General features: G+C 45.2%; 1 long non-coding RNA gene across 1 annotated transcript in view; it reads right to left on the bottom strand.

Annotated features, from left to right (window-relative positions):
- Positions 1 to 15,652, bottom strand: part of LOC140389281 (uncharacterized) — a 79,149-nt gene that overhangs the window by 15,454 nt on the left and 48,043 nt on the right. The window contains exons 3-4 of the long non-coding RNA XR_011934319.1: positions 2,093 to 2,361; positions 1,900 to 1,984 (exon numbers count right to left, since the gene is read on the bottom strand). This is a non-coding gene — a long non-coding RNA (uncharacterized lncRNA). The remainder of the gene's footprint in view (positions 1 to 1,899; positions 1,985 to 2,092; positions 2,362 to 15,652) is intronic.

The raw sequence follows: 15,652 nt of genomic DNA, 5'->3' as shown, positions 1-15,652 counted from the left end.
GAATGGTGCACAAGAGCATCCAGGTCCCACTGCATATTCCCATTTCCCAATTTACAACCATTCAGGTCGTAACCTGCCTTTCTGTTTTTGCTTGCAAAGTGAATAACCTCACACTTATCCAAATTATATTGCATCTGTCATTGATTTGCCTACTTGCCAGATCATGCTGAAGGATCCCTGCATCCTCTTCCCAATCTATGATGAATGATGTGAGACAGTTTTCGATGTTGGTATATTGTACATCACAAACAGAATTTTTTTGGGGTGGGCTCTGGCCTCCAGAAATTTTTAACACCTTACTTTGTGCATTTAGGTCCAGACGTTTTGTACCTTTGCAAAATATGTCAAATGTGTTTATTGTGGCACACGTGAGACTATCCGGTGCTTCACTGGATCAAAGAATATAACATAATGTTATGTATGCTGCAAAGATCTATGAGTAACAAAATTACATACTTTCTTCCTGATTCTATTGTATTACGCTAATACATTTTGCTTAGCAATAACCCGTTCACTGATGCTCAGTTTGGGTTCCGCCAGGGTCACCCAGCTCCTGACCCGGGCAGCATGGTAGCATAGTGGTTAGCACAATTGCTTCACAGCTCCAGGTTCGATTCCCGGCTGGGTCACTGTCTGAATGCAGTCTGCACGTTCTCCCCGTGTGTGCGTGGGTTTCCGCCAGGTGCTCCTGTTTCCTCCCACAGTCCAAAGATGTGCAGGTTAGGTGGATTGGCCATGCTAAATTGCCCTTAGTGTCCAAAATTGCCCTTAGTGTTGGGTGGGGTTACTGGGTTATGGGGATAAGGTGGGAGTGTTGGCTTGGGTAGGGTGCTCTTTCGAAGAGCCGGTGCAGACTCGATGGGCTGAATGGCCTCCTTCTGCACTGTAAATGCTATGATTCTATGATTCTATGACCTCATTACAGTCTTGGTTTTAACATGGCCAAAAGAGAGGAACTCCAGAGGTGAGTTGGAAGTGACTACCCTTGACATCAAGAATGTGAGGCATCAAGGAGCCCTGGAGTCAATGATAATCAGGGGGAAAATTATCCACTGGTTGGAGCAATACCTCGCAGAAAGGTTATGGTTGTTGGAAGTCAATCATCTCAGTTCCAGTATATCACTTCAGGAGTTTCTCAGGGCAGTGTCCTAGGTCCAATCATCTTCAATTCTTCATCAATGACCTTCCTTCCATCATAAGGTCAGGTTTAAGGATGTTTGCTAAAGATTGCACAAAGTTCAGCACCATGATACTCCTCAGATACTGAAGTGGTCCATGTCCAAATGCAAGAAGCCTGGACAATATCATGGCTTGCGCTGATAAATGGCAAGTTAATTTGTGCCACAAGGACCATCTCCAACAAGGGAGAATCTAATCATCACCCCATGGCATTCAGTGACATTACCATTATTGACTCCCCCACTGTCAACATCCTGGGGATCACCATTGACCAGAAACTTAACTGAACTAGTCATATACATACTGTGACAACAAGAACAGGTCAGAGACTAGGAATCCTGCAGCAAGTAAGTCACATCCCAACTCCCCAAAGCCTGTCAATCATCAACAAAACACAGGTCAGGAGTGTGGTAGAGTACTCTTCATTTGCCTGCATGAGTGTAGCTCCAACAACCAAGATGTTTGTCACCATCGAGGACAAAGAAGCCCGCTTGATTAACACCTCTTCCACAAAGATTAATTCCCTCAGCTACCAATGCACAGTAGAACATAGAACATAGAACAGTACAGCACAGAACAGGCCCTTCGGCCCTCGATGTTGTGCCGAGCAGCCATGTGTACCACCTACAAGATGTACTGCAGTAATTCACTAAGCTTCCTTATATAACACCTTCCAAAGCCACAACCACAGCCAGAGAGAAGGACAAGGACAGCAGATACCTGGGAACCAACAGCTCTGAGTTCTTTAAGGCATCTTTTCCTTCATTGTACCTCGCTGGTCACGTTCTTTTGGCCAGTGCCATACCTGTTTGACAGATAATAAAATGTGTAAAACATTCAATTGTGTTGCTAAATTAGGCACAACATTACCATAATAATTGTTCCATCCTAAAAACGACCTTAATTGCATTACATTTTGAAGATGTGGCGCTTCTAAGATTGCTGTCATCTTCTTCGGCTTCTTGTGTAAGGCATCTGTATCGATTATGTGGCCCAGATAATTTATGGATGTCTTGAAAAAGTCACACTTTTCTTTTTTAACTCGGAGATTATGGTTTGTACATGCTTCAGAGTAGCTTCCAAGTTCTTCAAGCATTCCTGTTCACTCGAACCAGTGATGAGAATGTTATCTAAATAAGATTGCACCCTATTTATCCCACTCTGAATTTGATCCATGGATCTCTGAAAAAAAGCAGGAGCAGATGTTACTCCAAAGGAAGTCTTTGTTAACAAAATAAACCTTTGCGTGTCACGATTGTGAGTAGTGGCTGTGATTTTGCAGCCATGTTACTTTATAAATTTGCCTGTGATAAATTAATTTTACTGAATTTCTGTCCTCAAGAGAGTCCAGCAAGCAAGTCTTCAATCAACGGCAGTGGATTGTGATCTGCACACAATACCGGGGTAATAGTTGTTTTAAAATCTCCAATATTCTCACTGAGCCATCGCATTTCAGTACAGGAACTATTGGTGTTGCCCAATCGCTTGAAGCAACTGGTTCAATTACTCCTGTTTGGACTAGCCTTTCTATTTCCTCTTTGACTTTTGGCCTGATGGTGTACGGTACGGTTTTAGCTTTGAGACATGTTGGTTCACTGTTTGGCTTGATCTTTAGTTATACCTCATTTATTTTTCTAAATTTAAAGCCCAATTCTTTTTTTTCCCAAATAACGGGCAATTTAGCTTGGTCAATCCAATTACCCTGCACATCTTTGGGTTGTGGGGGTGAGACCCACCCAGACATGGAGAGAACGTGCAAACTCCACACTGACAGTGACCCAGGGCCGGGACCGAACCCGAGTCCTTGGTGCCACGAGGCAGTAGTGCTAACCACTGTGCCACCGTGCCACCCTCTTTAATTGCACTTCAACTCTTGTCAGGGAGTCTAGTGAATCTTCAAACACCTCCTCATATTTCTCGAGGAGTTGTTGTAGGTTGTTCTTGGGTGCCATTTACTGTTGATTTACTGTTCCCCAGTTGTGTTTAAGTTATTTCAGCAATGCTCTACCAAATAAAGCAGGAAACATTCCGCAGACAATGTGAAGAGGCAACTTCTGCACCGTCTGTCCATTTACTTCTACTTTCACCACAATACATCCTTTTAATGGTACATCCTCTTCTGTGTACATCCTTCAGATCAAATTTGATGGTTTTAAAGGGAGATGCTTCAACGTTTGATTATTAAATGTCTCAGGTATCAACAATACAGCTGCATCTGTATCCACTTCCGTCTTAATTTAATGCCCATCAAATTTTGGAAATGCCCAGAAATGTTGTTGATCGCCTGCACCAACAAGACACTCTACAACACACCTGGAGTTTCAACAGCTTCAGTTTCCCAGGTACGTCGTCTTCTGAGTGGTCTAGAACTCTGTGTACTGATTTATAGACAGGACCAGTCTATTTAGATGTGTTTTTTTCTTGCACATCCTTGTGAAAATGAAAATCGCTTATTGTCACAAGTAGGCTTCAAATGAAGTTACTTTGAAAAGCTCCTAGTCGCCACATTCTGGCGCCTGTTCGGGAATGTGGCGACTAGGAGCTTTTCACAGTAACTTCATTTGAAGCCTACTTGTGACAATAAGCGATTTTCATTTTCACAAGGATGTGCAAGACAAAAACACATCTAAGCCCACCATACCTTGGCAATGTAGCCATTTTTGCCACAATTCTTGCACTTATTTTCTCTACTCAGCGTTTCCCCGCTGAGTGTCCAACCCGTGTACATCAGTGACATGATTGTCCCCTTGCAGTCTTGTTCCTTACGGTATCCATTTGGTGGATCTTCACTCCAGCCCCTATCTGTGAATCTTTGCCAGCTCCATAGATGTGGCAACTTCCACAGCAGCTGTGTGAGTTAAATCGCTTACTGTGAGCAGATTCTTGTGAATAGCTTCACTGAAGAGTCCACAAACTAGCCTATCATGAAGAGTGTTAACAAATGTTGAACCAAAAATGCAGTATTTTGCTAAGCTTATAGTTGGTATGAATTGTAATGTGCTTTCACCTTCTTCCTGACTATGGCGGAGGAACCACACCCTTTCGGCAATTAACAATGTTCGAGGTGAGAAATACTCTTCTAAAATCTTCATTAGTTCGATATTGGACTTATCTCCCAGTTTTGCAGGATGAACTAAGTTTTTTAGCAGTATAAAACCTTTATGCCCTACCGATCTTTAGGTCTTCCAATGTTTGATTTGCTATGAGATATAATTGGAATCCTTCCTCATATGAGTCTTCATGATATGCATCCATGACACTGTTTTTCCCATCATTCTGGATCCAGGCTCCCAGGGTCTATACTAGAACCAACATCCTCCCTTCCAATTCTTTTGTGTATATACCGTGGGCAGCACGGTAGCACAAGTGGATAGCACTGTGGCTTCACAGCGCCAGTGTCCCAGGTTCGATTCCCGCTGGGTCACTGTCTGTGCAGAGTCTGCATGTTCTCCCTGTGTCTGCGTGGGTTTCCTCCGGGTGTTCCGGTTTACTCCCACAGTCCAAAGACGTGCAGGTTAGGTGGATTGGCCATGCTAAATTGCCCTTAGTGACCAAAAAGGTTAGGAGGGGTTATTGGGCTAAGGGGATAGGGTGGCAGTGAGGGTTTAAGTGGTCGGTGCAGACTCGATGGGCCGAAAGGCCTCTTTCTGCACTGTATGTTCTATGTTCTATATGGCACAAGTGATCCCCTTATTCACAGGTTACTGAGAATTCTTTTCCTGTGGTTTGACTTCTTCCCAAGTATATGGGCCTGCACAGAGTCAGAAGACTTCTGAATCCCCTTTCCTGCAGCCCGTTTAGCTTCGCCACGTGTGCAGCTTTGCAACCCAGACTCTACCCCTTCAACGACGAGCAGGTTTTCAAACTGTTGTTCTTATTTATTCACGGTCGCAGTTGATTTTTATTGCACAACCTTCAGCATAGGCAGCTTGCTTCGCCTGACATGGGCGACAGTCCGGTCCTGAGAATCTTTCTACGCTCTCGACGGCGACTCCACCGATTCTGTCGGCGATATTTTTTTTTGTTCAACAATTCCGTTTTCTTCCCTCAATCCTTGTCGCCAGTTTTCTCTTTTGTTACATCTTTGGAGTTTGCTGCAAAGAGAAAAAGGTACGGAGGTACCCACACTCTTTATTCTTACCAACACGGTGAGAGGTTTTATTTGCGATGTTGCCTATACAATCTAGGATGGAGAACTGAAGCCCATGCAAACACTCACTTCTGACGTCGCTACAGGCCACGTGTCGCTTCGCCAGCAGGGACACATTCTTGGATACAGATCACCTTCAAAACAAAATTGAAAGGCACATCCAAAATTGACTGTTCTTCTGTGCCCCACACCACAGCAACCACCTAATAGCAATGGCCCACATTGTTCTGCAAGCTGAAAATGTTTTTGGCTGGTAACCACTGCAAATCTCTACATTAAAAATATGAAGTCAACCTTTTTTTTTAATAAAAACCTTGGTTCCAGCCTTGAGCAGAAATTTACATAATAATCATGCATTTGTTACAATGCAAAGAGAAATTGGGACAATCAAGTATTGTTAGCACTGGTGTTATACAATAATACATTGAAATATATTTTCAATATTTAGAAATGTAGCCTTCCAGGCATGTGAGAATTTCCATTATAAAATAAACCACTGGTTTTTGAAAACAATTCATTGCCCAGTCATACTGATTCAGCATTGTATTCTTGTTAAATGCTTTTCAAGAACATTATTATAGTCGTCGATGCTACAGATGAGATTAGTACCTTAATGTGATACTATGAAAACTACTTAAGAATAATTACATTTTCTGATTTTACTTTGCAGTATCATTTAAATGGATTGCAGGTTGAATATTTATAACATAATTTATAAAGATGTACGGAAGAAATAAGTTTCCAAAACCAAACCATTTTTGAATACTGATGAATGAATAATACAAGATGCAGATCTCTACTTTGTGCTATTAAGAAATAAAGGGCTGAATTTCAGGGATAGGTGGGGATTGATAGCCACGGCACCAGCCGGCATGCCGATTTCCGGGACTGCTCCTGGAGCTGGCCGTTTTCACCAGCATGGATGAAGGAAAGCTTTGTGAGCAATTAAGCTGGCTGATTAAGAGCTTGTTACCTGGGGATAGATAGAGTGAATTTTCACAAGGACATACATGCATGTGCTGTCTGGGACAGACCAGCTGAAGCAAGGTGGGCGCACAGTGGGGAGCGATTCATGGCCTTATGCAGGGAATTTAAAAAGGTTAATGGCTCAGAGGGGGATACCGCCACGAGGAGCCAGGTCTCAGCAGGCCAGTGCCGGTGGCAGGGAGACTGGGCAGTCAGCGCTCATGCAGGGGGTTGGGGGAGCGTTGGTGGTCATCACCTTCCTGGCTTGCAGGGGGTAAAAGGAACAGGAGGCAAGAAGCCAGCACAATGGGGAGACCAACTCAACACAAGGAAGGCTGCAGGTGGCAATGACGCTCAGATTTTGAGCCCAGTGATGATGAGAAGAAACACCCTCCACAAGAAGGGCAGAGCTACAGACATCAGGAGGGCAGCGAAAGGAGGTGATGTGCAGGAAGGACATGGAAGCCATACCTTCAGCATATATTTTGCCGAAGGTGGAACTATTTGGAGATGACTGAGAACCAGTGCCAGAAGAACTGCAGTTCTCTAAACAGATGGGCACAGATATTTGTGCCCTCATTGCCAGTAACCGCCAAAGTCATAGTGACGTTGAACGTCTTCAGTTCTTGCACCTTCCAATGGTCAGCTGAAGATTTTGGTGGCATCTCAAAAGTGGCTGTACAACACTGCATGTCATAGGTCTATCCATCCATAATTATTCATAGTCAATGTGGGGCTTAGGCATCTATCTCCCTCTGTTCACTTCAATTCAGCTGCTGTCATTCCTCCCTCCACCTGTTGTCTGATATCATCCACCCATCTGGCCTTCAGTAACCTCACCTGTTCTTTCAACCTCTGTTGACACTAACACCAGACTTTTCCAGTGTTTGCATTTTCTCCAATTTTTCTCAGTGGGGAGTGAGCTTCTAGAACTCTCTTCCTCTAAAGGCAGTGGAAGCAGAGTCTTTGAATATTTCCAAGGCAGATCGAGATAGATTCTTCATTAACAAGGCATGAATGTGGAGTTCGGTTTACAATCAGATCAGCCATGATCTTATTGAATGATGGAGATGGCTCGAGGGGCTGAATGACCGCCTCCTGCTCCTAATTAGCTTGCTCATATTGTAATTTCTGTTCCTTCACTTCTGCTAAAAGCTCATGAGATACTATGACTGCCATTTTTCTGTGGGCAAGTTCAATGTTCCTTCGATCTGTCCAGCTGATTCGAATGATCCTTCACATTTCAGAAGTTCTAAACATCTTCGCACCAGCCTTACTGAGGGTCCAGCTCTCGCACTCATACTGTGCAATGCTCTATACCACAAATTTTAAAGTTGATTTTCAAGTGCAGGCCAATTTTGGATGTTTTACACACTTCATTTTGCTGATAAGCTGTAGAGAGGGCAATTACTAGTCTTGCTTGCATTGGGGCAACACTTCTGAAGAATGACAACACCTCTTGGATCTCTGATTGAGCTTGGCCATGTCCATCCCTTGGTGAAACAGCTGGGATATGAGGTTGCCCTGAGGGGAGGCCTGGGTGAGCTCCAGATGACCAGAGGTGCCCTGAGCCTTCAAATGACACAGGCAGCACTCAGCAGAGTGAACAGCCAGGGACCTGTAAGGAGCACCAAGGTGGTGCATTTAATGGAGAGACTGCAACGTTGGCAGTCTGAACCACCCTGATCCCGAGGGGGACACTCAGAATCCACAGACTTGGCACCAGTTGCTCCCTATTACGGGCCCAGAAAGCCAACTTATCCCCTTATCCTTAAACTATGACTCCTCATTCTGGAGCCCCACCCATGCTTTCTGAATTTACCCTGTCTAACCAAGTAGAATTTTGTAAGTTTCTACGAGATGCCCTCTCACTCTTCTAAGCTCCAATAAATATAATCCTAACCGACTTAGTCTCTCCTCATGTGACAGTCCCGCCATCCCAGGAATCAGCCTGGTAAACCTTCGCTGCATTCCCTCCATAGCAAGAACATCTTTCTCAGAGAAAGGCACCAAAACTGCAAACAATACTCCAGGTGTGGCCCCACCAATGCCCTGTAGAATTGCAGTAAAACATCTCTATTCCTACACTCAAATCCTCTCGCTATGAAGGCCAGCATACCATTTGCCTTCTTTACTGGCTGTTGTACCTGCTCGCTTACTTTCAGCGAGTGATGCACGAGGACATCAAAATCTCGCTGAGCATCCACCTCTCTCAATTTACACCCATTCAAATAATAATCTGTATAACAAATGATATCGAAATCCATGCAAATTACGGTGTATCTGCTGGCGCGGGGCAAACATTGATATCATCCCCAGTGAGGGTCCAGAGCATGGCATCGGAACTGGTGCCAGGCGCAAAGCTCACTAAGGGTAGCATGGTAGCACAGTGGTTAGCACAGTTGCTTCTGCACTGAAAATTCTGTGATTCTATGATTCTGTTTGGATTACCCGCGATTCTCCGCCCAAACACGATCTGCATTTCCGGTGTCGCGAAACTGAGAATTCAGCCCATGATTCCATCCTCTGATAACAAGATAATTATGGATGTCAAAGGCCATCTAGCCCAGCTCATGGGTGGGATTCTCTCATCCCGCGGCAGAGTGTCCACGCCATCGTAAATGCCGTCGCGTGTGTGTCGCGGGATCCGCGCATGCGCAGTGGTGCCGGCGCCAACGTGCACATGTGCATCGACGCGCACATGCGCAGTGGCCTCCTTCAACATGTCGGCCCCAACGCAACATGGCGCAGGGCTACAGGGGCCGGTGCGTAGGAAAGGAGGCTGCCAGCCAGAGAGGCCGGCTCGCCGATCGGCGGTCCCCGATCGCGGGCCAGGCCACACCAGAGCTCCCCTCCCCAGGTCGGACCCCCCCCCCCCACCCCCCTACAAGCCGCCCCCCGGACCCTTCAACGCCGAGGTCCCGCCGGCTCAGAGCAGGTTAGAACGGCGACGGCAGGACTAATTTTTTTTAACGCTCTGCCGAGAATCGCGTGCCAGCGTCGGGGCGGCATGGCCCGGTCGTGGGGATTCTCCGGCCTGGCCCAGGGCTGAGAAAATTCCACCCCATATCTTCCACCCAAATGACACACGGACATACACACTAGGAGTAAGAATAGGCCATTTGACTCCTCGAGCCTGCTCTGCCATTCAATAACATTACCTGCATTACACCGTGACTACTACAATTCAAAAGTACTTAGTTGGCTGTAAAGCAATTGAAAATGAAAAAAATGAAAATCGCTTATTGTCACAAGTAGGCTTCAATTAAGTAACTGTGAAAAGCCCCTCGTCGCCACATTCCGTCGCCTGTTCGGGGAGGCTGGTACGGGAATTTGGGAGATCATGAAAGGTCCTGCGAAAATATAGGTTTAGTCTTTCTTTCATTACACCTGCATGCAGTAGGCAGAGTGACCGTAGCAGTAGTGAATTTGGAGGCCAAATGCTGATTCCCGAAGGATAATTCATCTTAGAGCAATTAACCGATATTAGTAAAGTCGCTACAAAAATACACTATATTTACAAAACAATTCAGCGCTGTAGCTAATACGACTTTACCATTCTGATTTCTCCGGCGCCAACCCACAATGTATCATAAATGGCATCTGCCTCTTTTACACTAGTGCCACTATACCTAGGGTTTTTTAATCAGACATCTACTGGCAGCTTAAGAAAAATATAGATTGAATTGTCGAGAAGGATGATATGTGGTGTCTAATTCCAACATGGCCTAACTCAACAACTGGATTATTTCCCCTTCCCCAGAAGCTGTCATACAAATTACGTTGAACACTGTGAGTTTATAGCCTGTCCGAGGTGAACCTTGGATGGTGTAGAGATTTGTAAAATCCTTTCTTTAAGCAACCCCCGAATGACAAATTGGATTTAATTCCCAGACTCTGCAAGAGTATGAAAACGGGCAATAGTGAGTCATTGCCATGTTTTAGCATTGATCCCAGTCTTTAGTTTCTTACATTTAGTTTTTGATGCCCAAGATTGTCAAGTCTCTGGTAGATCAACATAGCATGTTATCAGAATTGTATCTATTTTAGAGCATAATGAAATGTTAGACTGTTATTTATATGCTGGTTTAAATTCAAAAGAGGATTTTGAAAAATGTACAGTATTACATTTTGTGGTATTAAACCTTAAAAGTGAACCTCCCTGCCCCTCCCAACCTTCCAGCTTGACTTCAGATCCAATTCAATTGAGAGAGATATGAAATGATAATTTTGGAAATAAGAGTAGGAGAAGGAAAGAGACCTTAAGTGGTGAGATTTAAAACTGAATGGAGGAGTAGGAAATCTCATTGTGATCAGGTAAGGGAATTCTCAGTATTATGGAGATATAGAATACAAAAAGAATGACTATAACATTGCACTTCCATTATAGGCATTAACTCTGTCGTTTTTGGAATATTACATACAGTTTTGAGAATCCCAGTATTGGAAGGATATAAATGTTATGGTAAAGCCGCAGCATTCATTTTCCGGAATACTTTCAGGGATGAGGGTTTATTGCTATAAAGAGATATTTCATGCCCGACTTAGATCTATCCTAAAATTGACAGTGACTGAAGGCATAAAATACACTGGTTCCAGCAAAAGTGCAGCCGTGAAAATTATAAATTTAGTCAGGATGATGTTGCCAATCCTAAATTCTGTTATTTGTTCTTGAGGATCTACCATTTTTCCAGCATTGAATAGATGTACCTTAGGACAATAGTTGGGTAATGCTGATGTTGGCATCTTATAGTTCAAGTGCTCTTTATTCTCGAGGCTCCCAATCTCTTGAAAGACTGTTGCCTGTTTAAGCTGTTTCCGTAAAATCAAGGTGATGGTTCCAACACTATTTTCCTCTTTAGATATCAAACTTGGCTCAGCTGTACCTCTTCTACTTCTGAATCAGAAAACCAAGGATCACGTTCCACCACAAAGACCAGAGTACATAATGTAGGCTGACATTTCAATGTAGCACCAATGAAATACTGCACTGTCAGAGGTGCTATCTTTCAGGTGGGTCTTTTAAAGAGAGTTCTCCCTGCTTGCTCGGGTGAGAGGAAAGGCTTCCTTTGCACTTTTCAAAGAAAACCAATATTAAGCCCTCAGCTAACAACAACAAAAGATATTATCTGATGGAGTTATCTTGTTGTCGTATGTAGGAACTTTTGTTGTGCAATTGGCTGCTACATTTGTTTATATTACAACATTGACTGTACTTTAAATGTACTTAATTAACTGTGAATTATTCTAGACATCCTGAGGATGTGAAAGGTGACATGTAAGTGTCAGCTCCGACTCTATTTGTTTGAGGAGCAAGGGGAACAGGATGGTCGGGAAATCTGGGAAGTCAGGATTATCAGGCATCATCACAGGGGATCGAGGTCTGTCCTCAGCTGCCTAGCCACCAGTAAACCTCAGAAGAGTATTCTACAATGTGTCCATGAAATTATATTGCAGGAGCCTTCTGCATTCTGGGGGATATATGCACAAGTTCCTGGAGCTGCCATCTGCTCCACAGGGCTCTGCAATGCAGAGAATACCTCTCTCGCAGTGCCTTACAGTATGTCATAGATTCTGTCACCAACCCTGTCATCCAACACATGTCTTTGAGGACATATTGCCATGCTTTTGATGCTCTGTTAATCTCTCTGCCAAGCACCCCATAATTTTGAACACCTCTATTAAACTTTTGCTTGACCTTCCGGTATAATTTTAGACCGTTGAACTAATCTATTCACGTTTGTGTATTTGTTTGGTGCTTGCCTGGCCTGGCCTAGTGCTCCTCTGCAGTGCTACTCAGTGGCTGCAGAATGGCTGGTGGAAAGCTGCCGTCTTTCAGTGGGAGAGACTGGGGATGGCCTTGCAGGACATCTTTGAGCAGCTCTAGGCCTTTTAGGCCTGGATTCAAATTGCACCACCTTGGCATAGCTGGCAGAAAATTGGGCCAGCCCGCTGTGAAGCAACAGAAAGGCCACAGGGCGACTGGCAGGGGTGGTAATAGGAATGCTGTCATCCGGAGAAAGGTCAGCAGGTTTGTGCTGTCAAAGCCAATGGCACTCACCCAGGCCATGCCTCAGTTATCCTGGCGATCTGTTGGAGGACAGATTGCTGGACTGCTGTGAAATCCTGTATGCCTCTTTGAGCACTGAGCACCCCCACCAGGCTGGCATGGCAGCAAGCGTCGTGAATCTCATAACCTCAGCCTGATCTTCCAATGCAGCCCTGAGACATTGGGCAGCTTCAACCTGTTCTACATTGGAAACTTGAACCTGTGTTACAATGGAAACTGAGAGCCATCAGATGCTGCATCATGGATGGGTCTGCAAGTGCAGTCATGGAGTTCTTCATCACTCCCATGTTGGCAAGGTTGGGCTTCAAACTCCGCACAAGACCCTGTGCCAAACCCTCCATGTTCCTTGACAATGACAAACTGTTGGGCAGGTCTGCAGTTGCATCAAACACCATGGTAAGCATGCTCATCTGTATTTCATTTCATAGATTTCATAGAATTAACAGTGCAGAAGGAGATCATTTGGCACATCGAGTCTGCACCGGCCGTTGGAATGAGCACCCTACTTAAGCCCACACCTCCACCCTATCCCCATAACCCAGTAACCCCCAAATGTTTGGGCAATTTAGCATGGCCAAACCACCTAACCTGCACATCTTTGGACTGTGGAAGGAAACCGGAGCACCCGGAGGAAACTCATACAGACACGGGGCGAATGTGCAGACTCCGCACAGCCAGTGACCCAGCCGGGGATCGAACATGGGATGCCTGGAGTTCTTATCTGAGGCTCCTACAGAAGAAGGCTTCTGCAGCTTTGTCCACCAGGGAGGTTCCACATGAACTATCCTTTCCCCCGCCCCCTGGCCTGCCAGTAACCCACTGGTTCCGGGTGACTCACCACATGCGTATGCCAACTCTATACTGGCCTCTAAGATACAGAATCACAGAATGTTTAAGTTGCAGAAGAAGGCCATTCAACCCACCATGTCTGTACCAGCTCTCCGAATGAGCATTATGACTTAGCACCATTGTCCTGCCTTGCCCCCAAAATCTTGCATAATAATCTATTTCCCTCTTGAATGCCTTGATTGAACCTGCCTCCACCACACTTCCAGGCTGTGCTGGTGGCGGCGAGTGCCAGATGAAATGACAGTGCTACTTCATCGCCAGTCTGGTGCTGCTCCCAGATCTTTCACCTGAGGCTGTTAGCAGTCCTTGCATCTCTGAAAGCAGAAATGCAGATTGGGGTGATGGAAGAGGGCACGTTAAAAAGCATCGGTCACATGATCCGCAACTCGCACTTCATCCCAGGCAGCGGGATGAGGTTGAGGTGGGAATTTAGTAAAGCCATAATGCAGCAATGTAGCACCATCTAATACGAAAGAGAAAATGCTGGAAAATCTCAGCAGGTCTGGCAGCATCTGTAGGGAGAGAAAAGAGCTAAAGTTCTGAGTCCAATGACTCTTTGTCAAAGCTAACAGTCAGAGAATGTGGGGAACCTTTATACTGTGGAGTGAGAATGAAAGATGAGTCATAGCCACAGAAACCCAGGGAAAAGAGTTGAGTGATCGGGCTGCAGTGCATTGAGCAAATTGAGAGATTGGGAGTTTGGTGGGTAGGAGCTGCCCGTTTGAAATGCATTCACTAACTTTGACCACCCATGTGAGGTCAGTGAACTTCCTGAGAAGCTGCTGACAGATCTTTAGACTCTGGAATTTGACCTGTTTAGCCACCTGCTCCCATTCCCTTTTCGGTTTGCCTCGAGTATTCCTGGGCCCCTGCGTGCTCATTGCTTCTCTCATCCTTTCCACCTCCTGCACTACTGCATCAGAGGACTCTGCCTTGTCTGCTGCTCCATTTCCTGTGCTTTTCCTTGTGGCTAATTCTTACAGACACATTCAGCAACAGCATTAAGGTATTCACTTCCAGTTTAAGAGAGAGGTACACTATCTTTACGATGGGCAAGTTTTCTGAACTTTTCTGGGCAGCACGGTAGCACAGTGGATAGCACTGTGGCTTCACAGCGCCAGGGTCCCAGGTTCGATTCCCCGCCGGGTCACTGTCTGTGCGGACGGTCTGCACGTTCTCCCCGTGTCAGTGTGGGTTTCCTCCGGGTGCTCCGGTTTCCTCCCACAGTCCAAAGATGTGCAGGTTAGGTGGATTATAGGGTTACGAGGAAAGGGTGGAAGTGAGGGCTTAAGTGGGTTGGTGCAGACTCGATGGGCCAAATGGCCTCCTTCTGCACTGTACATTCTATGTTCTATGTTCTATGAATCACTTGCTAACCATGCAAATCGACTCCATCGTCCCCTGTTGATCGTTCAGCCAGCCAGCAACATTTGCGGTGCTGGGTACACTGAAAACATTGAAATAAGGAGGCAGCCCATTAACTCAATGGGGTCAGGCAGGGGATCTTTAAGACTCGGGGATTCCCCATCCAAAAACAGGGACAATCAAATGCTTTTCCCACTGAATTTTGAAATCAGAGGGCTTTTTCCATTGGAGCATTAAAGGTTGAATTTATAGAGATCTTTAGCATCGGTTGGTGAGACAGTAACAAAAATGCACAAAGTTTCAATAAGTATTGAGGTTCCAAAATATTGCTTTGCACAAATTAATGTTACAATATGGAATTCTCTACGGTTGGGAAGCAGAGTTTGCAGGTGTGAATCAACGGAATAATTTCAAAGTCCGGTTTTGGCACACTTGGCGGGGTGTTCCGCGATGGCCGCATTGGCGAGATCGCGACCCATATTCAACGGCACTTAGTGCCAAAAATGAGCCCCTATGAGATTCTCTGAGTCTTGGCCTGTGCTCGTCTGAATACCCAGATTTATTTCCCACCTATCATGAGGCATCAATTTAGTTTCCTCTTCGTCATCTGATGTCAATTATAGTGCCTCCCTGGCTGAAACGAAATAAGTCAATACAGCCCATAGTTTGAACCTGGCACTATTCATAGTCTATTTATTCACTGGGCGGGGGAGTAGAGCGGTGGTGGGGTCCTTATTATTCAGAAACGCAAAATAGCAAAGCAGCAGGTAAAACAGACGACAGATGGTCCACACAGGATGTAAAAAAATATATGGACGACAATGGGATGACGAGGACTGAGAAGAATGCATTGGGTCTTACTGAGATGGTGGGTGTGGTTTCAGCATCTGTTTGTTGTGTAAATCAGCGTAGGCAAACGGAACCTGTATGGACCAACCTTTGTCAACCTTTTGTCAACCTTTCGGCTTTTTTGAGCCCAGCCAGGGTTGTGAGCAGCTTTACACAAGCCCTTGGCCGGATTTACCAGCTGGAGTGCCTGGAGGTCACAAAACATTCATGGTTTCAGAGAGTAA

Source organism: Scyliorhinus torazame, chromosome 14, assembly GCF_047496885.1.
Source record: "Scyliorhinus torazame isolate Kashiwa2021f chromosome 14, sScyTor2.1, whole genome shotgun sequence".
In the NCBI taxonomy this organism is placed as follows: domain Eukaryota; kingdom Metazoa; phylum Chordata; class Chondrichthyes; order Carcharhiniformes; family Scyliorhinidae; genus Scyliorhinus; species Scyliorhinus torazame.
This window is presented reverse-complemented; position numbering and strand designations above follow the sequence as displayed.